The sequence below is a fragment of the Babylonia areolata genome, chromosome 1 (assembly GCF_041734735.1).
Source record: "Babylonia areolata isolate BAREFJ2019XMU chromosome 1, ASM4173473v1, whole genome shotgun sequence".
Taxonomy (NCBI): Eukaryota; Metazoa; Mollusca; class Gastropoda; order Neogastropoda; family Buccinidae; genus Babylonia; species Babylonia areolata.
The window spans coordinates 28,583,764-28,588,751 of NC_134876.1; positions in this window are offsets into that span (position 1 = coordinate 28,583,764).

Consider the following 4,988-nt stretch of genomic DNA (forward strand, 5'->3'; position numbering starts at 1 on the left):
AAAAAAAAAAAAAAAAAAAAAAAAAAAAAATTCCTTCGTGAGATGTGAGTTTGCGATAATCTACCCCTTGGTCACCTATGAACTGCCCATAATCAACCCCTTGATGATTTATGATAAATTAACAATGTTCCATCGTTTATGAACTATATGAATTTATAATTAGTGGAGGATGGGACGCTCACTGGCTCCGCGACTAAGCCATTATTGTCGTGAGTAGGGGGCTTAGTAGGTGGTGTTCTAAGTACGTGAGTCAGGACAGGCACCACTGAATACCACCGAAGTGACTCAACAGCAGTGCAGGGTCTCAGTCCTCTGGTGTGTGGCCTCCTCATGGCGACCTAACATCGATGCTTCCCTGCGGACTGCCGATGCTGGAACTGTGACGGACGAACCCGAGAGTGGCCGTGTATGGGGGAATCCAAATGAGCGGCGTAGGAGTAATGCCACTGAAACGGTGCAGATGAGGGGGCAGCTAAAAACAAAACAAAAAAAACAACAAAAAACAAACAAAAAAACACCCCCCCCACCCCCCCAGCTATCAATGTAAGCAAGTATATGCATTAATCCACTCCTCAGTTGGTGATCACGAATGCGCAAAAATCCACCTGAGGGTAATATGATGATATAGATACTTACATAGCGCCTATCTTCTGTGAGAGACCAAATTCTAAGCGCTTTGCAAACACGGAGTCAGCTGTACAACAGGCCTCCGGGTAGCGCCAACTGGCACTGAGCTGACATCAGTTGGGCGCCCGAGCCATCATTCGTTTTCCGTGTCATTCATTCATCACGCACGCATGGACGTACGCGAAAATATCGTTTCTTGATGAGCCACGACTTGGCTGTAATCCTCTCATTGATGATACAGGATTTTGCAATAACCTGCCACCGAGAGAACGATTTTGAAGGCCGAGGAAGAAAATGGGGAATCAGTTTCATGCAACTAAACTGCTCATACACGAATAAGACCGAGAGTATTTTTAGTTTATGTAATTCAGCCGTCGGCAGCTTTTCAAGCCAAAGGAACAAAAAGGGGCGTTCACGACACAAGGCAATGATGCTGGGGGGATGTTGATGTGTGTTTTTTTGCCGCTTTCGCTCTCCGAGTCTCTAGTTCCGGTTCCAGTAGACTTGCACCACGCCACCCATAATACCAGACCATCTGTGTATCCGTCTATATCCAGTCTGACCTTGACCTCGACTGGCACCTACCACTGAGCTGAAAGATACTATCGAGCTCGATGTTCCCTTCCCCGCGCTTTACCCCCACCACCCACCTCTCGCCTCCTCTCTTTTCCCAGTCTCACTCCTCTCTCCCCTTCCATCCACATCTTATATCTGCATCCGGCTTACACATCCGGATCTTACTGAACACATCCTGTTTCTTCTGCACTCTTTTTTTTTTTTCTAATGATTATTTATTTACCCCCCACCTCCTACCAACTACTTCCCTCCCCTCTCCCCTCCTCCCTATCCCCCCCCCCCGCACCCCCCTCCCCCGTCCTCCTTCCTGGTCATTTGCACTCTTTGCTCTGCCAGCCAACTAATACTGACCCCTCCTTCCTTCCACCTCTCTGCCCGACTGGCAAACTTCACCCTGCTTTCTGACTGGACCTTTTGACCATACTGTGTACCTTTCTCTCACTTCCCTGACCCCTCTTCCACCACTGGCGTCTCTTCTGTCCATCCCACTGCATTTCTTCCGTCCTCACATCGAGTTTCTTGTTGCTTGAACCCTGGTCTGACCTCCGCGCTATGCGTTTCTTGCCTCCATGAGCTGGAGGACATAACAGGGGAGGTAATGCACTGGTTGCCGCGTGCCTAGCATCAATGTGAAAAGGTCGGGGGAAGAGAGAAAAAAAGGAAAAGACCCACAACTTCCAATCACAATGACACATCAAGACCACGCGACAAATGCGACAACAACAAAACAACAAAAAACAAACAACAACAACAAGAAACATACAAAAATCAACAACAAAACAAAACAAAAAAACAAACAAACCAAAAAAAACAACAAAAAAGGTTTAAAAAAAGCAAGAAAAAAAGCGAGAACATTCATAAGGAAAGAACGGAAGGAAAATGCACAGACGGACGGGATAAGGTAAAAAAGAAGACACTAGAAGTAAGAAAGAAAGAAAGAAAGAAAGAAAAGGAACGATGAAAGAAAGAAAACCGACAGAAAAGACAAAAAGAAAGAAGAAAACAAAGAACACGAAATAGAAGGAAAAGGAGAGGGATAAAGAAGCACAAGCGAGGAGTTGAAGAAGACGAAGAAGATGTAGAAGGGGCGGGAGACCACGAAGATGGAAGAGGAAGAAGATAAAGAATGAAGATGCAGAAGAAGAAGATGATGATAACGAAGACTAAAAGAAGATGATGATGTAAACGAAGACTGAAGAAGAAGCGATGATGATGATTAAGAAGAAGAAGAAGAAGAAGAAGAAGAAGATATACAAGAAGAAGAAAAAGAAGAAGAAGAAGAAGAAGAAGAAGAAGGAAGCGATGAAGAAGAAGAAGAAGAAGAGAAACAACAACACTGAACTGACACACCAATGATGCACTGAAACTACCGCTGGTGAGTTTATCTGGGATTCGGCTTTAGTTCGTGCTAGTTTGAAAACCACAGAGTCAGGAGATCGCATGAATAACTCAGTGACTGGCAAACGATGTTGAACTGACATCAGTTACTACGGATCCGGCAAGGTCACAAGCCACACGAAGTCCGGAACAGCGTTCACAAACACTGGGTTGTCTTGGCGTTAATCTGCCAGATGCACACATACATAGTGAACAAGAAACCCACAGAGAGTCGAGGCCGAGAGGATGATATATGATTATGAGACCAACGCTTGTTCACAAATAAGAATGGACAAAGCAGTCCACTGATCTCACCAGACAAAGACTCCTTCAGTCCTTTAGTAAACACCGCGATCCAGCACTTAAGTGGAAATCCGAATCAGGTCAAGGGCGTAATGGCCCAGTAACCTGAGAATTGTTCATGCAGCATGGAAAACAAAACAGCCAACAAAGATGTTAACAGCTTAACCTCCCCCCCCCCCCCCCCCCACTGATTTGTGAAAATAACAAAACGTACAGCCTACAGCCGTAAGGCTAGGCACAATAAAATGCTTCTTCCTCCTCCTTCTTCTTCTTAGCTTTGAACGCTAAAACTTGAAAATCAAAAGAAGAAAAAGTTCAATACAACACAAAATCTTGCTGAGAGAGGACGGATCGAAGACGGAGAGGGACCGAACATTGGACACTGACAAGTTTTAATGTCATTTGCTGAACAGCCTTTGTGACATCGAGTACACAATTTCATCCTTCTTGTGAAATAAAAGTACATAAAAAAAAAAAAAAACAACGGAGAGAGAGAGAGAGAGGTGAACGGGCAGACCGACCGACCGACCGACCGACCGACAGACAGACAGACAGGCAGGCAAGCAGAGAATTCTTGTTCCAAGCCCCTGTTGCGGGGTCGTACCGGGCACATCACAGACCCTTTCATTACCAGACGGGGGGGCAACTCCCTCTCGGTGGCTGGCTGATTGACTCCAGCGAGCTTTAACGTTGCAGTGTTTCCGCCGATGAGTGGCGACGGAGAGATATCGCACTTCGCAGACGTCTGGACATCCGGTCGAGTCTGCACAGTGAGTGTGGTGTATTGTGGCCTGCTCTAGTGGACGGGTTGGGGTGGAGTGGAGCATATATACAACACGGTAGGGCAGGGTAGGGCAGGGCGTGGTAGGGCAGGGCAGGATGGAGTAGGGTAGGGTAGGGTAGATAGGGTCGGGCAGGATAAGGTCGGACAGGGTAAGGTAGTGTAAGGTATGGCAGGGAAGGTTAGGGTAAGGTCTGACAGGGCAGGGTAGGGTAAGGTATGGAAAAGTCGGGCAGCATAAGGTAGGGTAGGGTCGGGCAGGGCAGGGTATTGTAGAGTCAAGCAGGCCAGGAAGGTAAGGTCTGGCAATGTAGGGTAGGGTAAGGTCTGGCAGGGTAGGCTATGGTAAGGTGTGGAAGGGTCGGGTAGGATAAGTTAGGGTCAGGCAGGGTAGGGTCGGGCAATGTAGGGTATTGTAAAGTCTGGCAGGGTAGGCAATGGTAAGGTCTGGAAGGGTCGGGTAGAATAAGTTAGGGTCGACAAGGGTAAGGTCGGGCAGGGTAAGGTAAGGTCAGGCAGGATAAGTTAGGGTCGGGCAGGGTAAGGTCGGAAAATGTAGGGTAGGGTAAAGTCTGGAAGGATCGGGCAGGATAAGGTTGGGTCGGGAAGGGTAGGGTAGTGTAGAGTCTGGCAGGGCAGGATAGGGTAAGGCTAGGCAATGTAGGGTAGGACAGGGCAGGATAGGGTAGGGCAGAGCAGGATAGGGTGGTGTCGGCAGGGTATGATAGCATAGGGTAGGGTAGGGTTGGATATTGTATTGTTTTGTGTTGTATTGGATTGCACTGTGATGCATTGAACTGACTGCATTGTTAGTGTTACATTGCATCACATTGCACTGCAGTCACAACACTGAGACTTCTCTGTGTCAAGGCCTGACTAAGCGCGTTGGGTTACGCTGCTGGTCAGGCATCTGCTTGGCAGATGTGGTGTAGCGTATATGGATTTGTCCGAACGCAGTGACGCCTCCTTGAGCTACTGAATACTGAAACTGTGTGAAATCTCGGCTGGGCTTTAATGTGTCGCCATAATCCGGCACCTCCCATTCCCTCCGTACCTACCCCTGTTATTATTATTATTATTGTTGTTTGTTTATTTAAAAAAAAAAAGTTTCTGTTTTTGTTTTGGTGTGTGTGAATATGTATACATTCAACAAAGAGTGGTAACTCTCTCCATGTATAAAGGACGCCACTTCATGTCAATGGTAGCCTCCGTCATTATTCTTTAATTCATGTATATAGCTTCATTATATTTTCCCGCTCAAAGCAACTTTTTTGTGTGTGTGTCTGCAGAAATTCGCCTGGGACGGCTCTCCTGTTGCTGTAGC